Raw genomic sequence first — 24,961 nt, forward strand, 5'->3', positions numbered from 1 at the left:
CACATAGGTGGCAAGCCACTCCCATCCGGTCACATGGGTGGCAAGCCACTCCCACAAAGGAGGCCACACCCACAGAGTAGTTTCGAACAATTTTTGAAACCCACCACTGGTTCAAAGTCACCCAGCTGGAGTTAGAACTCATGGCCTCCTGGTTTCTAGTCTGATGCTTTATATCACTGCATGAAGTTGGCTGTCCTGGTATATGATAGGTAAGCTAAATTACAGAGTTACCCTGAGGATAAGATGGGTGGCTATCAATGGTGGGATGCAAATAATTTAACAACCGGTTCTCTGCCCTAATGACCAGCTGGGTAGGTATGACTCGGTGGTCATGTGAATGGGTGGGTGTGGCCAGCTCAATGTCATTCACGTCAATGGGCACTTCACCTTAGCTGTTACAATGTAATAAGGGTTAACCGGAGAGGCAGTTTCTGTAAGCAGGACAATAAAGATTAGGCTAGAAACAACTCCAGAATGTTTCCTTCCTGCCTTCCTTACAGGATTAACCCTGTAAAGTGGAAAAAAACAAATTGAGATTTCTTTCAACAACCGGTTCTCCGAACTGCTTGAAAAGTTAACAACCGGTTCTCCCAAGTACATGAGGACTGGTTGAATCCCACCACTACTGGCCATTAAATCTGAATGAAGGAACGAACGAACAAACGTACGAATGAGTGAATGAATGAATGAATGAATTCACCCTACTTTCTCAGACCTTTAACAGAGCATTTTAATTTGCTTTTCAATGGCTTTACACATTTTGATTCTTCTATTAGCCCTCTGTTTTTACTTCTCTTTTATTTCAGGTGTAATATCTCGTTGATTTCTACTCTGCCTTGAAGATTCTACATGAAAATCCCACAAAGAAATAAAAAAAAATTATTATTTATATCTGTACTATCGGTATCATTACTGCATCATTATGGCAATTACATGCCAGTTTAACAGAAGCACAAGTTCTTGTCTGAAGATATCCGAGAACAAAATCAGGGGTTACTTGATAGGTACATATCAAATTGACTACAAAATGTGCACTTCACAATTGTCAGAGCAATAAGAAGCGCTGTTAAGTATATTGATATGGAAGCGGAAATACACCAATGAGAGGAAGAGTGGGAAACAGAAGGGAGAAGAAAGATGGGAAGAGAGGGATAGGAGAGAGGGTAAGGGGGGAAGATGAGGAGGATAAGGAGGAGTGGAATGTAGAGAGAAGAGAAGGAGAAAGGAAGGGGAAGTAGAGTAGGAAAGGATGATGGAGGGAAGAAAGGAGGTAGGAGAGAGGTAGAAGAAAGAGGTGTATGGAGAGCAGAAGAGCTAATAATGGATTTTATCTTTTTGGACGTTGATGACAAGAGGAACTGATGTAATTACTATTTAATACTATAAGATACTGGCTATGTATAGTATACATGTGATTGTATGTTATGAAAATGGAAAATAAAAAAGTATACGGGGGGAAAAAAGAAGCGCTAGAGAAGAAATCATATTTTTAATCAACAAAGAACAGTCCATCTCTAGTTTGCAACTCCTGTTTGCCTAAAGGTTTTGAGGGGCCAGTGTTTGGTCTGCAACTCTTTATAGATTGTAATTTTTCCGTTTTGAATAAAAAATGTATCCTTTCCTGCAAGATAACCTCATGGGGGGGGGGGAACTAGGATCAATGCACATTTTCCTTTACACTTTCCTAACTGTCCTGTCAATATCACAACCCAATTTCAGCCCCTCCTTCCACAATCCCTACCCAAAATTCCCCAGCTTGATTTTCTTATATGTTGCATGCCCCTTTCCCCAGTAGTCTCCTAAAAATAAAAGTAATGTCACTGAGCAGTAGGCAAAAGTTCTAACTGCCTAAAAGAAATGAATCCCACCAAGCATTATTTTGAGTATTTTGAGTATTTGAAAATTTATTTATAGGCCGCCCTTTTCCCTGGGGGGACTCAGGGCGGCTCACAACTCATGGGGAGGGGGATACAAACAATAGTACATAAAAGCAATACATAATTAAAAATAAAGCACAACATTCATACCATTCGGGTGGGGGTGAGTTACATTCTTTAACCCCAGGCCTGACGGGATAGCCAGGTCTTGAGGGCTGTGCGGAAGGTCTGGAGGGTGGTGAGGGTACGAATCTCCACGGGGAGATCGTTCCAAAGGGTCGGAGCTACTACCGAGAAGGCTCTCCTCCGCGTAGTTGCCAGTCGACACTGACTGGCAGATGGAACTCGGAGGAGGCCTAATCTATGAGATCTAATGGGTCGCGAGGAGGTAATTGGCAGAAGGCGGTCTCTCAAGTATCCAGATCCACTACCATGAAGGGCTTTATGGGTGGTAAGTAGCACCTTGAAGCGCACCCGGAGATCGACAGGTAGCCAGCGCAGCTCGCGGAGGATAGGTGTTATGTGGGTGTACCGAGGTGCACCCACGATCGCTCGCGTGGCCGCGTTCTGGACTAGGGGAACATTTCAGATTTTATGGGAAAGCAGCAGTCAGCGTAAGACACCAGCCTGTTCTGTCTGCTTGTCCCAAAATTTCCAGGTTTCCCTAGAACAGAGGAATGGTTGATTAAACCCACCTGTCACATGCGGCAGATGTCCCATGTCTCTGGCATTCAAGAGATTCATACAAGAATTGAAAACACATTTTCCTTATTTGGCTTTATAAGTTCTTCTCCGGGTAAAAACCGTGAAGTTTAGATACGAAGATAAAACTGTTTCCACTTACATTTTCCAAAGTAAGTAGATCACTTTAGCTTGCTTTTTAAATTCCTTCCTATGACCTTTGCTCCGTAGTATTGCAGATTACTTGTGATCTTTGATTTGACCTTGAATAAGAATGATGGGAAGGAATGTTTCGGTTATTTACAGACTGTACCCTTGGCAACTGACCAGCAGCTATTCTAAGTTCTGCATTAATGCCGACCAGCCTTTTGTGTAAAGCTTTGTTAAGTTTTTCAAATATTTACATCTGTAAGCAAATTTATACTTAGCACAAATGGAGATTTAGTTATCTTTCCCTATGCAAAGTTTATCGGGTGTTTTTTTTTTAAAATCCCCACACTGATCAGCTGTGTCATTCGGCTCCTGCAAATATTTCAGACGTCCTTTTTTTAAAATGAAATTCTGCATGTAAATGCCATACAAATATGCACATTAACTCAAACAAAAGGGACATAAAGATAAATGATGACAGACCTTGGTGTGCAAGAAGTCACGCAGCTTGGCTGGAGAAATGAGAACACCCAACTGTACCACTATATAATCATCTTAAGATAAATTGTAGGCCAAGATACCTATTTTCATAAAGTCTTCAACTCTTGTTTATCTATGTGAGGTAACCTATATGTGAAGCGGTCATTTCAGGCTGCAGTTTTTGGCTTTCCAAACAGAGTCATAATTTGAAATCGTGGTTTATTGCTGGGCATGAGAAAAGGAGAATGATGGGGTTACTGTTGCTTTTGCCCCTGTCTCATAGGCTGAGGTCATCTGGCCGGTTTCACCACAAAACCACGTTTGACTAAACCGCGCTCGACTAAACCGCGTAGCTGATGTCATCAACAGGGCGACAACAGCGTGGAGACACAAGCACGCTGTAAACACTAAACCTAAAATTAACCCCTAAACCTAAACCTAACCCCCCTAAACCTAATCCTAAACCTAACCCTAAACCTAACCCTTAACCTAACCCTAAACCTAACCCTAAACCTAACCCTAAACCTAACCCTTAACCTAACCCTAAACCTAACCCTAACCCTTAACCTAAACCTAAACCTAATCCTAACCCTTAACCCAACCCTAAACCTAACCCTAACCCTTAACCTAACCCTAACCCTAACCCTAATCCTAATCCTAAACCTAATCCTTACCTTAAGTTGAATCGGCTTGCTTTCAAAGAGCTATTTACAGCGCCCTTCTTTCTCCGCGCTGGTTGTTGTTGCCCTGTTGATGACGTCAGCGACGCGGTTTAATCGGGCGTGGCTTAGTCGAGCGCAGTTTTGATGGGTCACGATCTGGCCAGCTTTGGGTACGATGCCCTGAGCCCAGAGTAGTGAAGAGAGTGGAACTCAGTGCCTCTATCTTAGCAAGGCCTTTAAGGAATTGTAGCCCACAGGTGGTGTATTTGGAGGACAAAAAAAAAATCTGAATATGAACTGCTATGATTTTTTCCCCTAAAATCTTTATTTTGTCTGGTTTCTCTCCCAAAGCATACCACAGGTAATCCTTGACCTAGGAGCCGAGGTGGCGCAGTGGTTAGAGTGCAGTACTGCAGCCACTTCAGCTGACTGTTAGCTGCAGTTCGGCAGTTCAAATCTCACCGGCTCAAGGTTGACTCAGCCTTCCATCCTTCCGAGGTGGGTGAAATGAGGACTCAGACTGTGGGGGCGATATGCTGACTCTGTAAACCGCTTAGAGAGGGCTGAAAGCCCTATGAAGCGGTATATAAGTCTAACTGCTATTGCTATTGCTATGACCACAATTGAACCCAAAATTTATGTGGCTAAGTGAAACATTTGTTAAGTGAATTTTGTCCCGTTTTATGACCTTTCTTGCCACAGTTATGAAGTGAATCACTGCAGTTGTTAAGTTAATAACATGGTTGCTAAGTGAATTTGGCTTCTCCATTGATTTTGCTCCTCAGAAGGTTGCAAAAGGAGATCATATGTTACCCTGGGGCACTGCAACCATCATAAATATGAATCACTTGCCAAGCATCCAAATGTTGATCATGGGACCCTGGGGAAGCTACAATAGTCGTTAGTGTGATAAATGGTCATAAGTGACTTTTTCCAGTGCCGTTGTAACTTTGAACAGTCACAGAAGGAACTGTTGTAAGTCAAGGACTACCACTACACTGTTAAAGTAAATAGTATAAGGTTTGCTTTTGTAGTACAAAAAGTTGCTCTTTCCCTATATTTTGACTGGGCACAATTTCTAGGTAGTGACACAATTCTTGATTTGGGTAGGAGAAATCCTGTTCAGCTCCGAGGTGGCGCAGTGGTTAAATGCAGCACTGCAGGCTACTTCAGCTGACTGCAGTTCTGCAGTTCGGCTGTTCAAATCCCACCGGCTCAGGGTTGACTCAGCCTTCCATCCTTCCGAGGTGGGTAAAATGAGGACCCGGATTGTTGTTGGGGGCAATATGCTGACTCTGTAAACCGCTTAGAGAGGGCTGAAAGCCCTATGAAGCGGTATATAAGTCTAACTGCTATTGCTATTGCTATTGCTAGCTCCCAGATAAGGCCCTCCATTTTCTTCTCTAAGAGTGAGCTGAATGTGGTAACCCGATCACTGTTATTAGCATATTGCATGAAGTAAGCCATTGTGTCAAGACGGAATATGGTTTATTTTGGTTCAATTATATGACAATAGGAACTGTGTTTTGTTAATCTGAAGATACGATAAACAAAAATACAAAAATAGCAGTCTAGGAGTCACAAGCAGCCTCTCAGTATCCTTTGGAAGGGAGCTGTGAATCCGAGGACAGTACATGCTACACGTCAGGAATTTCACAAGCAGGAACAAAATTTGGAATTCTCCTCTTGAGGCTTCAAGGCAACCAGATCATATCCCTTTAACAATATTCTGTTCCATTCACTCTCCTCTTTCCTGATTTTCTCTCCTTGCCCAACAGACGTCTAGAATTCCATGTGTAGTAAGAGACCCAGCCTATTTGGGGTTTAATTTTGCCTTTTCTGCGGAATTTTTGTACTTGAATAGAATAGAATAGAATTTTATTATTTGTATGCCGCCCTTCTCCGGGAGGACTCAGGGCGGCGAACAATTCAAAAGGGGGAAAGGGGGAACATAAAAACGAAATACAAATAATAAAAATAGGCAACAGTCGCACAACCATACAAGTCGAGAGGGGAGGGAACTCATCACCCCCAGGCCTACCGGCAAAGCCAGGTTTTGACGGCTTTTCGGAAGGCCTGGAGAGAGGTGAGGGTCCGAATCCCTGCGGGGAGTTCATTCCAGAGGGCCGGAGCTGCCACAGAGAAGGCCCTTCCCCGGGTAATAGCCAGATGGCATTGGCTGGTAGATGGCACCCGGAGGAGGCCAACCCTGTGAGATCTAATGGGTCTGTGGGAGGTAATTGGCAGCAGGCGGTCTCTCAAGTACATGAATAATCTATGTACAGGTAATCCTTGACTTACAATCAACTATTTAGTGACCATTTGAAGTTAAAACAGAATTGGGGGGAAAATCATCCCTACAACCATTGCAGAATCCCTATAGTGACCTGATTGAATTTTGGATGCTTACCAACTGGCTCATACTTATGACGGTTGCAGTGTCCCAGAGTCATGGGATCCCCTTTTGCAATCTTCTGACAAGTCAATGGGGAAGCCGGATTCATTTAACAACTGGGTTATTAACAACAGCAGTGATCCACTTAACAACTGTGGCAAGAATGGTCGTAAAATGGGGCAAAACTCACTGATCTTACTTAGCGACAGAAATTTTGGGCTCATTTGTGATCGTAAGTCAAGGACTGCCTGTAGAGTTCACTCACGTTTGCCGATATTTCCTTCTTTTACACGAGGGTGCTGTTTTGCTTACATAATATTCCACATGCAAATACTGTCTCAGAGACGATGGCGGTGCATTCTGAATTTTCATCACAAATATTGCAAGGAAACAAATGACGGTGGGAAATGTTTAATCAAAAAGGCAACAAGTTCTCTTTTAATGAAATCATACTTACAAACCAGTAGAAGATAATAACGCTCCAGCAAATACCCAGCTTGATTTGATCAAAGCTCCCTTTTTATTAATTTCAATTTAGTTGTCAAAGTTTTCTTGCCGATAAGCCAGAGATATTAAGATTTTTACTTGCCTCCTTCTGAGTTTTTTCCAGCGGTTAATAAGAACCTGTCAGTCATTTGATGGAGCTCTTGGGGCCTTTAGAAATTTTGGTCCTTCGGTCTACAAATTTTTCTTTTGGATCTCTTTGAAAGTATTATTAGTTCATAGCAATAGCAATAGCAGTTAGACTTATATACCGCTTCATAGGGCTTTCAGCCCTCTCCAAGCAGTTTACAGAGTCAGCATATCGCCCCCACAGTCTGGGTCCTCATTTCACCCACCTCGGAAGGATGGAAGGCTGAGTCAACCTTGAGCCGGTGAGATTTGAACCGCTGAACTGCAGATAACAGTCAGCTGAAGTGGCCTGCAGTACTGCACCCTAACCACTGCGCCACCTCGGCTCTTCCTGATGCCTGAAGAGAAGAGATACATTCTGAATTGGCTTCTGACCTTGCTGACAATAAATGTCCATTTGAGCCCAACAGTTATGTTGCTAAGTGAGAAATTTGTTAATTGAATTTTGCCCCATTTTACGACGTTTCTCTTCACAGTTAAGTGAATCACTGCAGTTCTTAAAATAGTAACACGGTTGTTAAATGAATCTGACTCCCCCATTAACTTTGCTTGTCAGAAGGTCACAAAAAGGGGATCTCGTGACCCCGGGAATATGATAAATGTGAGTCAGCTGTCAAACATCTGACTGTAAATCCTGTGATCATGGAAATGTTTCAACAGTCATAAGTGTGAAAATTGGTCATAAGCCACGTTTTTCAGCGCCGCTGTAAGAGTCTCTAAATGAACTGCTGTAAGTCGAGGACTACCAATAATCTATAACCATTTCGGACAAAGCTTTCAAAATGACCTATGATAAAATATTAAAGCATAATTTTAAGCACATAATTGCATTAACAACAGCCACAAAGAACTATGTCATTTCAGGACTGGGGCCACCAATAATTATTTATGTATGTATTTGTTTCCTCTATGTCTCTGAAATGCAGAGGTCAATTTAGGACAGCTACAACTCATCAGAAAGAGGTAGCTGATAAGGGCTTCCATAAAAATATTCCTATTGCATTGCAGAAACCACAAGACAGCCAAACTTAGTTCTCAGCCACCACATTCTTTTTTAGACACCACAGAGAGAGAATACAACTACTAAAATATAAGGTCAAAGAAGTTTTGTTTTAATTGTCCTGTATTGTTTAGAGATGTTTATAGGAAGGCTGCAGGTTTACATTTTCTCACCATATTTTTATTTCCCATTTCTTTTTCCCCCTGTGGGAAGTTATCATCCACCCCACTCCCAGAAAAATGAAATATCCTAGGAAATATTGAAAAGGCAGAATATTTCTCTGGATGTGAAAAGAAACATGTTTTAAAAGACAGAATAGTTGCCTGTAGCTTCCTGCCCATCCCCACTGTTAATGGGCCATTAAGACGGCCAAGCTAGTCCACTTTACATAATAAAGACTTCACCAGCAGCTACAGGAAAGCATGATAATATTGGCCCTTTACTCAACTGACCACATGGCATCTGAGAACTCATCCATACCTGGATTCAAAACACAGCCCAGAGAGTTGCCCCTGCATGGCCTTATGGGAGTCTGACAACCAATCAGAATACACTTCTTACACAGGAACAGGAAACAGAGAGGTGGGACTAAACAGGGTATAAAAAGCCTAGCAAGCCCCTCCCTCAGCCCTTCTCTTCTTCTCCACCAACATTGAAGCATGTGATCACCTTTTCTGTTCAGGGCTCAAGCCATGTGGCCCTGTCCAACAATAAACCATCTTTCCGAGCAGCCTCCGTGTCTCCAGTGTTTTTTTCCCCACTTGGAGCCGAACCAAGAAGGACATTTCTTTCATCACCCCCTAAGCATTGAAAATGCATTAAAGGGAGAATTGATCTTGGTGTCTTTTGCATGTTAGTGGTTAGAGTTGTCCCAATGGAAGCATCCAACAACAAAAAAACATATCCAATAATACAGAACATTTCTCTTCTGAATTATCTAGATCCTACCTCAGGTCTATTATTCTATGTATTTCTGTATATAAAACCGTGCAAAAAACACTAGGCATTTTGCTGCTGCAGCTTTTTAAAAATAAAAATATGAAACCAGTGCAGAAAAAATAATATTTTTTTGGGCGGGGGGAAGGGGCAAGCAGAAAGCTTTGAAATTTGAGGGGGGAAAGAAAAAGCATTTCTTCTCCTAAAAATGTTTTTGTTTGTCAGTGATGAAGTTGGTAAATTTGAAATATATCAATATGAAATGTGACGTAGTAATAAGCAAAGGCTATTTTCTACCTCCAACTCTTCCATGTTTCGTCAGATATTGATAGAATTATTTTGCTTTTAAAAATGGTACAGTAAGGAAATTTGAGTCGATTCTTTAAGGGCAGGAAAAACTATGAACCTCAGAAATGTGCTGCTTGTGGTATTTCCAGTGCAACTTTTCTAAGAAATCCACAATTTATCACCTTGTGTTCAAATTGCATTCATTATTAGCAATTACTGTAGATTTCACTCCATACACGGGTAGTAGTACGATGTAAGTATGAAATTCTTACATTTGAACACCAGATGGCAGCAAATGAATGGCTAAAGATTCTTTTAATACAAATTTGATAAATTCAAAAAAATATTTCAGTATTCAGATCCTGTAAGTACTGCAGTATCCAAGTTTAAATGCCAGCCTACCACAACAGGTTAATTAGATGTCCATGAACTTCACATAAAAAAATGAAACATATGGTATGCCTAGAAAACCTAGAAAACCACCAAAAATAAGCCATGTCAGTTTCCAAAATCAGTAACATTGTCTTCACATGATCTCACTTAATGCCAGGTTTTGAGGCTTTTGTCACAGTGGGTATCCTGTGGGCTACAGTACCACATTTTGACCATTAATATTTGCTAGAGCTTCATTCTTAAAACTCAATACAATGTTCAATTTCTTGACACCTAAATTTCCATTTATAGTATGTGGAAATATAGCTCTTTGGGTTCAGCTCATAACACTGAATCCTGCTGTAATATGTAGCTAACATAAAAAGGGCCCCAGATGCTGCTTGCCTAATGGCCTTGGATGCTACCAAGCAGGAGTACTGCAGAGTTACAGCATAAGTTTTACCTTGTTTATCCAGAAATAATTCCATTTATTTTTAATGGAAGTTCCAGATGCTTGCAAGTAACAACAACAATATTAATCTCTCTTTAAGCCATTGAAGAACACCGTACAAAATTGTTTCCAGTAAAACTGGCAATGATTTCTAGAAGACAGAGTAAGGAAAAAGGGGATTAAGAAGAACTGAAAAGAGTTTGGTGTTTATTTTATTTTTTTAACTACATGAGCCTATATTTGGTATATGTACCAAAACCAGGTACGTGTTCAATGTACTGCTGGTTCAATGTACATAGTTTATGCTCTTTTTAAAAAATATACTGAGCTTTTGGAAATTAGGAACAGTGATTTCCAAAGGAATGGACTGACTGTCACATAGGTTGAGGATGATGGAAAATGAAGTCCAACTCAGTCAGGGGCAGGGGTGAAATGCTACCAGTTCTGACCAGTTTGCTAGAACCAGTAGCAAAAAATGCTAAGGTTCGCCTGAACCGGTAGCAAAAATAAACTTTAAAAAGTTTTTTTTAAAAAAAGGTTCCGTGATATTCAGCTGTGCTGCGCGATCAGAACCTTTCCCCCCCCCCCCCCACTTTTAAAGCATTTTTACTACCAGTTCCGTTGAATAGGTAGTTAAAATGCTTTAAAACGGGGTAGGGAGAGTGGGAAGGTTCCGGCAAGCATGCAGAATAGCTGATTGTCATGGAATCTTTTCCCCCATTTTTTAAAGCTTTTTTTACTACATATTCGCCGTAACTAGTAGTAAAAATTCATGGCACGACAAAACCGCGGTCCACTAAAGCGCGCCCGATTAAAGCGCATCACTGACATCAGCAGCAGCGTGACAACAACAACCACGGAGAAAAAAGGGCGCTTTAAAAAGCGCTTTTAAAGCAAGCCGATTCACATAAAGGTAAGGGTTAGGTTTAGGGTTAGGGTTAGGTTTAGGGTTACGTTAAGCGTTAGGGTTAGGGTTAGGGTTAGGTTAAGGGTTAGCGTTAGCGTTAGGTTTAGCGTTAGGTTAAGGGTTAGGTTTAGGGTTAGGTTTAAGGTTAGGTTTGGGGGGGTTAGGTTTAGGTTTACGCGTTAATTTTAGCTTTACAGCTCACAGCATGCTTTTTTCGTTGCGCTGTGATGACGTCAGGTACGCGGTTTTGTCGAGCGCGCTTTAGTCGACCACGGTTTTGTGGTGGAACCATAAAAATTCACCCAAACCAGCAAGAAAAAAAATGCTTTAAAAAGTGGGGAAAAGTTGGCCATGCCCACCCGGTCACATGACACCCCCACCGCCAAGCCATGCCCACAGAACCAGTAGCAAAACAAATATTTTACCGCTGGGTAGGGACCATATTGGGGAAGACTTGTTAATTTATTATTACACTTGATGGTTTTTGAAATCCACTGGAGAAAGTTATACTAATAAAGAGGTTATTGCTACATGTCTTCAACTTTGCATTTTTGTAAAGAAAATGCCTTTTAAAAAAGAGGAACTCGGAATTCTAAGCAGCAAGCCTAAAAAAATAAAATTCAGAGTTGCAGCTAAGTTATAAAATGCAAAACTCTTCTAGCATCTTTTTCAGCCCAAGTCATTGTGCTGAAAGGCACATTGAGTGTCTTCTGAGATTCCTTACAAAATAACATTGCTCTGCCTGTCAGTGAAACAGAAGCCAATGCAAGACAAACTCCTGGGAAACATTTGATTAATCTGAACAGTGAATTTAAAGAATGGAATTCTCACTGTTCGCTTCATCCAGTGGGACATTCTCATCATGGAGTGGAATTATACCGACTCTGTTCCAAAACCAAAATGCTTCCCAGCCTCTTCTTCTGAACATCTTCAGTTTCAGCATCTTGTTCTGCCACACAATGACCAATCAATATATGCCCACTTTTTTTAAAACTCTCATTTGCAGGGCCTATTTCTGAGTCACGTGCAGTTAAAGGGTGACGAGCTTTGGATTATATTAGCCTTGTTGGAATTAAGGGCAATTTTCTTTCATCTGCTACACACGTAAGGGAATTTTCCTTACCTCCCAGTTTCAATCTAGTCATATAAATCAGCAAATCCCTGCTGCTATGCCAAAGGGCTTCTGCAGACACTTAAAAGCCTTTTGACCTCCCCTCCTATAGTGCTGTAGGGGAAAAAAGGGAAATGCTTCCCTGCTGATGAAGATCTACAATGAGATCACAGAGTCATCATGAGATGTATTACTTATGGCAAATGTGAACTCCCCAAGGCAATCAGGTAGGAAAACTTTACTGAACTGCAAAATAATTCCACTCATTCAGTGGTGGTATAACTGCCGGTTCTTACTGGTTTGGGCGAACCTGTAGTGCCGGCTGCTGGGGGCTCCGCCCCCTCACCCCGACAATGTGCAACCTTCTGTGCATGCGCAGAAGACAGTGCACATATGCAGAAGGTGGCGTGTGAGAATGTAACGAGCATGGGTGCGAGCGCACTCATATTTATGAACTGGTAGCAACGGTAAGTGAATCCCACCACTGTACTCATTCCATTCATTTTCTTCTTTAAAGACCTTTGGCTCCCTCTGTCAGCCTGGGTAATCAAGACCTTAGAGCAGGGGCCAGCGGCGTCCTCGTGCACGCGCACGGTGCACGCATGCGTACTAGCGTCTGTGTGATGCTCCAGCTGCTCCTGGAGGATCGCGCAGGCGCTGTATGCGTCCTGCGCATGCATGGAAGCGCAGAACTCATCAAAACCGGGTAAGGAGTGCGGGCGGGCGGGCGCGCCCTTCGCCGTTCCTGGACGTTACTTACTTCCGGGTTCGCCGACCAACCGGTTCGCAGGGACCGCCGCGAACCGGTTGAAACCCACCCCTGAGCAGGGGTATCAAACGCCCGCCGTCACGGTGGCATCACGTGACAAATCACAACTCCCCCCCCCTAAACCAGGCGCGGGTGTGGTCAGCATGTGACGCATCTGGCCTATGGGCTGAGAGTTTGACAGCCCTGCCTTAGAGATATAGTCTGCTAATTTACATATCAACCTAAGAACACAAGAGGAACACCTCTGGACAGTGTCTATTTAGATCCTAATAGTGGCCAGCCAGATGTGAACAGGCAACCTATATGCAGGCTGATGCTTAATGTTATCTTTTTTTAATGATACCACAGTTATTTTCTGCAAGGGAAGAATAACGAAGTCGCATAGGTCATTGTATAAAAACTTGCCATTTTGATCGAATGCCAATTTTGCAGGTATCAGCAGCTAGCTACCCTACCTTGGCAGGACTGATTAGGCTTTAGAAAGGAGAACAGAGGCGATTCCAGAAATGTAGGCTAAACCGTAAAGTTAAAAAATATATGGGCACAAGAAAGGCAAAAAAGTGCATTGATGTATCCATGTAGCCTAGAGGGGTCAAATGCAACCCTTTATCTGTGTGGATTAGATTGAGATTGAAAACTAATTAATTTTGCGTTATTTGCAACAATGTCCATGTGCATTTGTTATCTACTAGAAATGGAACAATAGTTTGTTGGCAGGCCTGATCCTGATCCAGCTTGTCTATAGCAACATGAGTGTCAGCACCAGGGAAATCAGGCGATCCAGGTGTTTCAAATGAGCATAAAGATTTATAGTAAGCATCAGCTATTCTTTACAAGGGTTTGAACTGCTAAGAGTCAAGGGAAATTAGCGGGAGTTAAGAATAGAAAGGAATTCAAGATGGACTGGACTTAAGATTTCTTGGGGATGCCAAGAGACTCATGACTGATGACGCATTTGACGCCTCCCTCGGGCTCAGCCTGGTCATCTCCTACAATGAGATTTTGTCAAAATGACACGATGTGTATTGTGACTTTGTGATACAAGCACCAACCTTATATACGTGGTTATGACATTTGGACACAATATCCAAATAAAGGGGCTGCGAAACATTGCAATATACATTTCATCATTTACCTTCTCATCTTCCTCCTAACCCACTATTGTTGCAAATATTTTTTTCTGCTGTGGAACGTGGGAATAGCCGGCCATAAACTTGCCTAAACAAGCTAAGAAGTTTTAAGTGTATGATTCAGGCCCACAACACCTCTTTAGGTTCCATGGATCTCAACTAGCCAAGGTGGTGCAGTGGGTAGAGTGCAGTACTGCAGGCCACTTCAGCTGACTGCTATCTGCAGTTCAGTGGTTCAAATCTCACCGGCTCAAGGTTGACTCAGCCTTCCATCCTTCCGAGGTGGGTGAAATGAAGACCCAGACTGTGGGGGCGATATGCTGACTCTGTAAATCGCTTAGAGAGGGCTGAAAGCCCTATGAAGCGGTATATAAGTCTAACTGCTATTGCTATTGCTAACTAAAATGTCTGTTTAACTTGATTATGGCTATAATCCCAAATCAGTGAGATTTTTTTTTAAAATGCTATTGAGATCATGATCCTTGGGGATGAATATCACCTGGTTTCAGAGAACTAAAAGTAAACAGATAACATTCTTTGACAAATAACTAAGTTATTCACTGCTTATTGCCTTTGCTGGATCAGCAACTAATCTTTCACAATTGTTAGAATGTGGCAAGATATTTATTCTGACTGTGCGTACCAAAAAATGGAAGCAGGGCAGAAGTCAAATCTCCTTTGGTTGACCTTGACTCTTGGTGATTCCACGGATATGTAGATTTTTGGTACAAATATGGAAGCAGGTTGCCAACAACTTCTACTTTCCTACCTAGCTAATTACCCCTGGTTTCCCAGATATCCTCCCATCCAAATATTCCCCATGCCCAGTCCTGCTTAGCTTCTGAGTCCAAACAAGCCAATTCCTGCTCCCCTCTAAAATTCCCAAACAGATGCATTGGTTCATTGTTATGCTAAGAGAATTAAGAACACTTGATAAGAAAGCAAAGCAAAGCAAAGACCTCCTAATTTTGAGCTGCCAGGATACAGCACAACAAAAGACACACAACAAAAAAGTCAAGTCCACCCTATTTTCTTTATACTCTTCTTGGTATTCCTCTTGGTCCTCTTACTTTGGAAAGAAATCATCGATAATTAAGAAAATATATTTTCACCCCTATCCCCTATCCCCCTGTTCATCATACAACCGACATATTTCAAAAGTGGCAAAGAACGGAACCACTGAACAACATTCAAGAACACAGGCAAGTACTAAGAGCTTGGTTTTACAACATGGCATGAGACTGTTGACAAATTAATTTGGCAGAATAATTTATGATTTTTTTACACACCCACATTCTGGTCTGTTTCTGTCGTCTCAAAGTATTTCTAGCAGGACTAACATTCTGTAACAGCTTTGTTCCCTATGGCATCCATCTGGTAAACTCACAAGATTTGTTTTTCTCGCCCTGTGCATGTACTGTATACATCCGAATTATGCTGTGCTGTTTCTCTGTGTCATATAATATATGTGGGTATATCCATAATTTTGTGTTTGTTGGTTTGTTTGTTTGTTCTGTCATGTTTATGTAGTGTATATTGGAGGCAGTGGCCTTTGAGAGCTGTGTGCAATGAAATTTCATTTTAATAGCAATAGCAATAGCAATAGCAGTTAGACTTATATACCGCTTCATAGGGCTTTCAGCCCTCTCTAAGCTGTTTACAGAGTCAGCATGTTGCCCCCAACAACAATCCGGGTCCCCATTTTACCCACCTCGGAAGGATGGAAGGCTGAGTCAACCTTGAGCCGGTGAGATTTGAACAGCCGAACTGCAAAACTGCAGTCAGCTGAAGTAGCCTGCAGTGCTGCACTCTAACCACTGTGCCACTGCGCTGATTAGTATACATTTAAAGTGACAATAAAGTTTTTCCATTCTATGCTATTCTGTTCTATGCTATGCTATGCTATGCTATGCTATGCTATGCTATGCTATGCTATGCTACGCCACGCCACACCACGCCATGCCACGCGACGCCATGCCACTCTACTCTACTCTCAAAATGCAGTGGTAAATATGGCAGCTGTAGAAGATTTGAATTGAATTTTGAATTTCCTTTATTTGTATGCCGCCCTTTTCCCTGGGGGGACTCAGGGCGGCTCACAATTCAAAAAGGGAGGGGGGGAAAGACAAACAGTATTCCAATATGGAAACAATACAACATATTAAAAGAGAGCACAGATAAAGTTAAAGTTTAACTCTTTCCATACTCTCTCATATTCCCTCATTTTCCCACTAGTTGCTTTCACCTCAGGAAGGATCTCGTACCATTTCAAAGTCTTGGAAGAACATGGCATTTCTCCCCTACCTTCAGCCCAATACAGGGGATGTTTTCTCATATTTGCCTGATAGGGGAAATCCCACAGGATTAGGGTTTTTGTGCATCCCAAAGCAGCGGCAGAAATGTGTGTCAGCATATAATCACGGCCCTAAAGATTCTTTCCCAGCACAGCTTGGATGAGACGGTTCTCATTCAGTGATTCATGGGTGGTATTAGCACCACTGTGGTGAAAACAGGAAAGCAGCTTAGTCAGTAGAACGCCACGTTCAAAGGCTGAGCAAGGTCAATGCATGGTCGCTCCAATCCAATCTTTTCTAACATGGAGCATGTCAAATTGCTGGATTTCCACCAAAATGCATAAGGAAAGGGTGGCATCGGTTATATTAAATCTGCAATGCTTCAACATGCTCTACATGGGGCAGCCCTTGAAGAGCATTCGGAGACTTCAGCTTGTCCAGAATGCAGCCGCACGAGCGATTGTGGGTGCGCCTCGGTACACCCACGTTACACCTATCCTCCGCGAGCTGCACTGGCTGCCTATTGGTCTCCGGATACGCTTCAAGGCGCTAGTCGTCACTTATAAAGCCCTTCATGGTATTGGACCTGGGTACTTGAGAGACTGCCTGCTGCCAATCACCTCCACTAGACCGATTAGATCCCACAGATTAGGCCTCCTCCGAATTCCATCCGCCGGCCAGTGTCGACTGGCGACTACCCGGAGGAGAGCCTTCTCTGTGGCTGCTCTGACCCTTTGGAACGAACTCCCCGTGGAGATTCGAACCCTCACCACCCTCCAGGCCTTCCGCAAAGCCGTTAAAACCTGGCTGTTCCAACAGGCCTGGGGCTAAAGAGCTGCTGCCCCCGTTTCGAATGGTATGACTGTTGTGCGTTTTAAATTATGTATTGTTATGTTTCGTTTTTTATTTTTTGTCTGTACCCCCCCTTCCCTGATTTGATTTGTTAGCCGCCCTGAGTCCCCTCGGGAGAAAAGGGCGGCATATAAATATAATAAAATGAAATGAAATGAAATGAAATGAACCCCAGATGATGACTTTTTCAGGTTGAGATGAGCTATAGAGGGTTAGGACTTAGGTTAAATAACAGCCTTGGGATAAGTTGGAGTCATTTTAGTTTAAGCTTTTAAATATTTACGCACACACACGGATGCAGATTTTACATAGCTAAAGAGAGAAAAGAATCAAGGTGGTTTAAAACTGTCACTGGTGAAACTAATCCATGGTTATTGCAAACTGAAAGGTAAAAATAATATGATGAACGATCATTTAATAAGCCTTTGGTTTAAGAGGCAGCTGCAAAGCGATGGTAAGATTAGGACTGAGTCACTCAATATTGTATTATTTTCTGCTGAAGCTGCAAATTTGTATCATTTTTTTTCCCTAATAAAATCCATAGACTTTAATTGCTATCTTTGTATATCACAATATTTTATTGTGAGCCGAGTGGTTAGAGTGCAGTACTGCAGGCTACTTCAGCTGACTGCTAGCTGCAGTTTGACAGAACGAATCTCACCAGGCTCAAGGTTGACTCAACTTTCCATCTTTCCGAGGTCAGTAAAATGAGGACCCAGATTGTTGGGGAGAATATGCTGACTCTGTAAACCGCTTAGAGAGGGCTGTAAAAGCACTATGAAGCGGTATATAAGTCTAAGTACTATTGCTATGACTTGCCTATTCTGTTTGTTTTACATTCTATGTCTCAGGACATACAGACTATATACTTCTCGATCTATACTCCACATACATATGTGTTCTAACCCCCCCTTCTCCATCCAGGAACGAATGCCGAAACCAACATAAATGAGAATGTTTTTTAATCAGTCCAGACTCTTGTTGGCGGGAAGCCACATAAACAAAGAGATAAGCACTCTGGCAGCAAGTCCTACAAAACTTGGCAGCAATGCAAACAAACTCTGGCAGCAATCCAGCCCGCCAAGTTTGTTTCTTGTTAGTCCTTAACATTGACTTCTGCAGAAGGGCGTGGCACAAGCAGTCTCTTTTATAATCAGGACAGGATCTTAATCCTATAGAGCCGAGGTGGCGCAGTGGTTAGGGTGCAGTACTGCAGGGCACTTCAGCTGACTGTTAGCTGCAGTTCAGCGGTTCTAATCTCACCGGCTGAAGGTTGACTCAGCCTTCCATCCTTCCAAGGTGGGTGAAATGAGGACCCAGACTGTGGGAGCCATATGCTGACTCTGTAAATCGCTTAGAGAGGGCTGAAAGCCCTATGAAGCGGTATATAAGTCTAACTGCTATTGCTAATGAGCATCAGCTGAACGTAATCACCTCCTGTAATTACATAGTTGTTCTTGATGCCGAGTAGCCCTTCGCCGGCGTGCATCCCGGAACAACTCACAGGGGGTTTCTTGATCATTCTCTCTTGTCTCCTCCACACTGATCCAAGGCTCAGGCGTCACCTGGTAACCAACTAGTCTCTCTGCGCCCTGCTCAGATTCGGAACCCTGTCCAGGGTCCTCCGCATCCTCTAGGGCCCGTTCATAAGACCCCTCGCTGTCGGAGTCTGGTGGCAGCTCCAACGGCTCCTGCCGGACCACAACACATATGCCTCCCTGATGTGGAAGAAAAGCATTTTCTACATTTCTTAAATGAAAAAAAAAATAAGACTAAGGAACAGGAATTCTGACCTTCGTGAAAACAAGGGGAAATTCCTCAATTGGGCAAATTCTGCCTTCTCAGTAGTGTGATCAAACTGAAACATGCACATTCAAGCTCCTTTGAAGTTTCCATTGGTAACTATGATTCATGACAAGAAACTCACATTGATAATTTGCCTACAGATGTAAATGGCTTTCAATACCTGTCTCATTGATAAGTTTTCTGTGGTGCTTAATAATAATAGAGCCGAGGTGGCGCAGTGATTAGGGTGCAGTACTGCAGGCCACTTCAGCTGACTGTTATCTGCAGTTCAGCGGTTCTAATCTCACCGGCTCAAGGTTGACTCAGCCTTCCATCCTTCCGAGGTGGATGAAATGAGGACCCAGACTGTGGGGGCGATATGCTGACTCTGTAAACCGCTTAGAGAGGGCTGAAAGCCCTATGAAGCGGTATATAAGTCTAACTGCTATTGCTATTGCTATTGCTAATAATAGATTTTCTCCTCTGCAGTTTTTAGCTCAAGTCTTCTACCTTGGCATATGAATTCTTCTTTTTTTCCTCCTTTTCTTCGCTTTTGGTTTTAATTATCAGCTTTAGTGAATTTAGCTTACTGTTCCTTCCACGTTTCAGTCTTTCCCTACCAAACCATCCCCCTCAGATCCCATCATTTACTGAAGCCAGGAAACTGGATGACTGCCCCTGCAGAAAGCATTTATGACTAAACCACTTCAATAGAAACTCTAGGAGTCTGTTGAACGGAAAGTCTCTGTGGGTCTGGCCTGCAGAGGGCTGGAGGCTAGGCAGGACTTTCAGCATCGGAAATAAGGGAAAATTTTCTGACAGGGAGAACAATTAACCAATGGAATAGCTTGCCTTCAGGATTTGTGGGAGCTTCATTACGGGAAGCTTTCAAGAAGAGACTGGACTGCCATTTGTCAGAAATGGTGTAGGGTCTCCTGCTTGGGTGGGTGGGGGGATTGGACCAGAACACCTACAAGGTCTCTTCCAACTCTGTTAATCTGCTAATCTTCTCCATTTTCTTCCTTCGCCGTTAGGAAGAAAGTTCTAATCAACCCTTCTGGTTCAGCAGCAATCCCTAAGTTAAGTATGCTGTATCAGAATGAGGGGATCAATTTGGTGGGTCTGAGAGATCAGGGAAGGTCAGTCTAACAATTTGGCAGGAATAGTTTTGTCCAATCCTGGCTAGATAGGTTAGAGCCCTAGTAGACCAAGAAAGTCCTTGTTAGCCAAATGGCCAGATTGAATGTTGGAAAAATGATTGCAATCAACGCAGTGGTGAAATTCAATTTTTTTACTACTGTGGGCATGGCTTAGTGGGTGTGGTTTGGTGGGCATGGCAGGGGAAGGATACTCCAAAATCTCCATTCCCATCCCAATTAGATCCCACAGATTAGGCCTCCTCCGAGTTCCATCAGCCAGTCAATGTTGACTGGCAACCACGCGGAGGAGGGCCTTCTCTGTGGCAGCTCCGACCCTATGGAATGAACTCCCCGTGGAGATTCGTACCCTCACCACCCTCCAGACCTTCCGCATAGCCCTTAAAACCTGGCTGTCCCGACAGGCCTGGGGCTAAAGACCTTAACCCTGCCCGTATGAGTATGAATGTTGTGCTTTTAATGATATATTGTCTTATATGTAACTTGGTTTGTCCTCCCCTCCCCCTGAACTGTGAGACGCCCTGAGTCCCCCCAGGGAAAAGGGCGGCATACAAATAAAGTATCTTATCTTATCTTATCTTATCCCACTCTAGGGCCAGCCAGAGGTGGCATTTGCTGGTTCTTCGACCTACTCAAAGTTTCCGCTACCAGTTCTCCAGAATCTGTCAGAACCTGCTGGATTTCACCCCTGCAGTAGTAGTAGTAGTAGTAGTAGTAGTAGTAGTAGTAGTAGTAGTAGTAGTAATAGGACTTGAGCTGTTAAGCTACCAACCAGCTCCAAAGGCTGTGAATCTCACAAAAGATTAACCAAATAACAATAACAACAACAACAATGATAATAATATTCTTGAGAAGAATCCACAAAATATTTGTGGGTTACTGCATTTTCTAAGATGTAATCATACCAAGTACCTGAAAAAGCATGAATGCTATTGCTAAAGCAAAGACCTACCTCACTAGCAATAGCAATAGCAGTTAGACTTATATACCGCTTCATCGGGCTCTCAGCCCTCTCTGAGCGGTTTACAGAGTCAGCATATCGCCCCCACAGTCTGGGTCCTCATTTCACCTACCTCGGAAGGATGGAAGGCTGAGTTAACCTTGAGCCAGTGAGATTAGAACCGCTGAACTGCAGATAACAGTCAGCTGTAGTGGCCTTCAGCACTGCACCCTAACCACTGCCCCACCTCGGCTCTAGAAAGCTTTGTTATATAGCATTTCCTATTTACCACTCAGCCTTGGTGGTCAGGGTGGGTTGTTCACAAGCCAATGATTATTTCACTGTTCTGGAAGATATTTTGAATGTCAGTTCTAGTGACTCACTGCTGATAGAGCTGATAATAACTTCATTACACTCCAAGGGGTGAAGAGCCACTCTAGCAAAATTTCCAACCAAAGATTATTTTTTTTCTTAACGGGGGCACACAACACCATTCGTGATAAGCAAAACATCCCTTAGCAGCAGCATTTAACTTTTCTGGACAGAACTTGTCAACTTTAATCCAAACCATTATTGAATTCCAGCATCAATGCAACCCATTGGCATGTTCACCTGATTTTGATGTGTGAGGGGCTGGATTTTGCAACAAAACCATGTAATAAAAATGAAAGTAATCTTTCCAAGGCTTCACCTCCTGCAGATAGCAGTAGCAGTAGACTTATATACCGCTTCATAGGCCTTTCAGGCCTCTCTAAGCGGTTTACAGAGAGTCAGCATATTGCCCCCAACAATCTGGGTCCTCATTTTACCCACCTCGGAAGGATGGAAGGCTGAGTCAACCCTGAGCCGGTGAGATTTGAACCGCTGACCTGCTGATCTAGCAGTAGCCTGCAGTGCTGCATTTTAACCACTGCGCCACCTTGGCTCTTGGCCAAGGCACACAGCCTAACTCTGGAAATATAAGAATCCACCACAACTCCATCTCCCATTCAAAGAAAGTCCCAAATGTGCAACATATCGGCGTGCAGAACAATTTTTATAGGACATCTCCAATAGCAGAAATCTCATTCTGTTTCTCCACTAATGCAGTACAACAGTATTACTCCTGTGTTGTTATTGAAAACTTCTGTTCATGCTGCAGTGTCCAAAACCTTTAGCTGACCTTACATAAAACAAATAATTATACAAAGTTCTCCGGGCCACCAGCCCATCTATTTCTCTAGTCCATGGTTGTCAAAGTCAATTGTGTCACAGGCCGGATCGTGATGTATTGTGACATTTTTTGCCTTTGTGGAACCGGGGTGGACATGGTCTGTGCGTGAAGCATCCAGCCCACAGGCTGCCAGTTTGATAGACCTACAGTCTAGTCCTTACTACATACATGTAAATAAGGTCAAAATATTTTTATTTCCCCACCCCCACCCCCAGAACTATTCTAATATTCATAGCATTCCAAACATAGACATGTGTTCTGTCCCCCCTTCTCAGCTCGATAACAAACGGCAAGCAGACAAACTTAAAAGGAACTCTCATTATCAGTTCTCGGCTCAGACTGGCTGCGAGCCCAAAATAAACCTAATTACAGTCTCTGCCTGAAGATAACGGCATGAAAAACAAATCTTTCTTACGGCAACAGAAGTTGAACAAAATGAAAGCAAAGCACTTCTTCCAAAGTCTCTACGAATCAAGGTTACAGAAAAACAAAGCACTTATCTAAGTGTATCCTACATAAACCACGACTGATGATCAATCAATGTTGAACGAACCAAGGAACGAACGTTGACTTCTGCAACCAGGGCGTGGCACTATCCATTCTTTTATCACCAGAACCCCACTAACGAGCCCCAGCTGCATCGTTGACCTTGCATCCTGAAAAGACTCACAGAAGACATCTGCTGAGTTACAACAGACATGTCTATATTGCATTGCTATAAACTAAACGTTTAAGATGATCAATCACTGTTGTCCTCATGGTGTTAAATTTCGAAGCTAAATAAAGAAGTTGGGAAGAAGGATCAGTTGTGGAAACTCCCTACGGGAAACAGATCATTTCAATAGACTACAGAAGTGCTGCTGATATTTGTAGAAAGTATGGAGAGGGAGAGCTAAAGAGACGCCTATGTATTGGAGTAGAATTAGGACATTGTTAACATAATTAAATCTGCCAGTAAATGGGACATTAAGTCTTCAGACTTAAAAAGGATAGCTGGAGGATCTCAGGCATTCACACGGTCATTATCCAGCAGAGATAGGGAATAAAAAGTAAGGATAATCCGGAGGAATAAAGAATAAGAATATAAAGACATCTTTCTTCCTCTAGATGCTTCACAGAGAAGGGGAAAAAGGTTCTAAGGAATTACAGACCTGGCACCTGGAAGACAGTCATTTAAAAAGCACAACTCCAAACATGCAAAAGAATTTAGGAAATCCAGCAAAGTAGCAAAACAATCTACAACAGGGCTGTCAAACTCGCGGCCTGCAAGCCGGATGTGTCACGCACTGGCCACGCCCACGTCCAGTCTAGCAAAGGAGGGGGAATCATGATACGTCACGTGACGCTGCCGGGACAACATGAGCTTGGCACTCCTGATCTACAGCATTGGATTTAGGGAAATTCTGAGGACGTAAGAAAGAACCCAGAGAGAAAGCAGTCATCTGGCTGCAGCAAAATCATTTGACGGTTAGCTCACAATTTCCAGAAGCTCAGTAGAATCCAGTTAAAAAAGAAAATCCAGTTCTTTAAATTATTTCCATGGAAGAAGTTAGCAGTTGTATCAAATGATACGATTCAAATTAATCATGCGAAATACTCATCAAGGTAAAGGTTATTATGGTAACCTTAACATCTAGGGTGTGAATAACCTTATTATGTGCTCCTTAACATCTTCTTGCATAACTTGTCATATCCTTCTCGCTACACAACTTGTCATATCTTTCTCGCTATACGTTTCACACTTCCTTGAGCTGTTGCAATTAAGTAGTTTTCCTAAGTTTGTTTCCAAGAAGGAAGTCCTGGGGGGAAAAAAAACCACAAAGAGTATAAAGGATTAGCAAATTCTGCAGGCAGAAGAGCTGGTACACAAAAGATTGGCTTCCCCCCCCCCCTTTTTCTCCCCACTTCTGCTGCCACACACTGAATGGCAAGAGGAGAGGAAAGGGTCTTGAGCATAGGGAGAGAGCTCTGATCTCCTGCTGCCAAAAGACAAATGGCCCTGAGAATCAATGACCAGGGGTGTGCCTGCAGTAGCCTCAAGGGACCAATAGCACTGGGCAGTGGTGGGATTCACTTACCTTCCCTACCGGTTCACAACTAACTTCTTCCCTTCCATAGTTACTCAAGTTACTCATTCCAGATGTTGCTGGAATATCTGAAAAGCTCAGGAGGATTTTTCAACAGGAAAAATCAGGACTTTGAGCATCGGAAATAAAGGAATATAGCACTGGGCAGTGGTGGGATTCACTTACCTTCCCTACCGGTTCGCAACTGTGTGTGTGAGAGAGAGCACTCTCGTTTATTTCGCACCTGTGCATGTGCAGTGCTCACACATTACGTCAGGGCTGGTGGGCGGAGTCTCCCACAGCCGCCACTACCGTTCACCTGAACCAGAGAGAACGGCTGAATACCACCTCTGGCGCTGGGCCAGCCACTCTAACTTACCTTGGAATGATTCAGTACAGTCTGATAGCTGAACACACTTTAAGTTGGCAGATGCTGAAAAACACCACTTTGAAGCAGAACAAGAAAAGAGGAGAGGAGGGCCATGGTAGAATGTGGTGGTGTACTCATGGCTTCAACAAATAGCTAGAGGGGTGTCTTTATGCTAAGCTAGGAGGACCTACTCCTTCCGTTAGCAGCTCTTTGGGGCAGAGATTTCCCCACTAGTCTGTGTTTAAATAAATATCCATGCATTCATCCATGCCGTGCTATTCTCTGTGAGCACTCTAGCCCAGGTTCTATTTTCTGTGGGTGGTGTTTTTAAAAATAATAATAATAAAACCTATTCTAATTGTAATAATCCCTTACTTTTATGCACGTTCCTATGGGGGAAAAGAAATGAAGAAACAGATATACCAGCCTTGGCAACCTCAAT

The 24,961-nt window shown here is 42.9% G+C and overlaps 1 long non-coding RNA gene across 1 annotated transcript; it reads right to left on the minus strand.

Annotated features, from left to right (window-relative positions):
- Positions 1-2,493: 2,493 nt before the first annotated feature.
- Positions 2,494-24,828, minus strand: LOC148049344 (uncharacterized). Its single transcript, XR_015695993.1, has 3 exons — positions 24,529-24,828; positions 2,722-2,821; positions 2,494-2,541 (listed from the first exon to the last, which is right to left on the minus strand). It is a non-coding gene; the product is annotated as an uncharacterized LOC148049344 (long non-coding RNA).
- Positions 24,829-24,961: the final 133 nt, after the last annotated feature.

The sequence above is a fragment of the Thamnophis sirtalis genome, unplaced genomic scaffold, assembly GCF_051295495.1.
Source record: "Thamnophis sirtalis isolate CommonGarterSnake01/CBP01778 unplaced genomic scaffold, rThaSir2_p1.2 scaffold_1, whole genome shotgun sequence".
NCBI classification, from domain to species: Eukaryota; Metazoa; Chordata; class Lepidosauria; order Squamata; family Natricidae; genus Thamnophis; species Thamnophis sirtalis.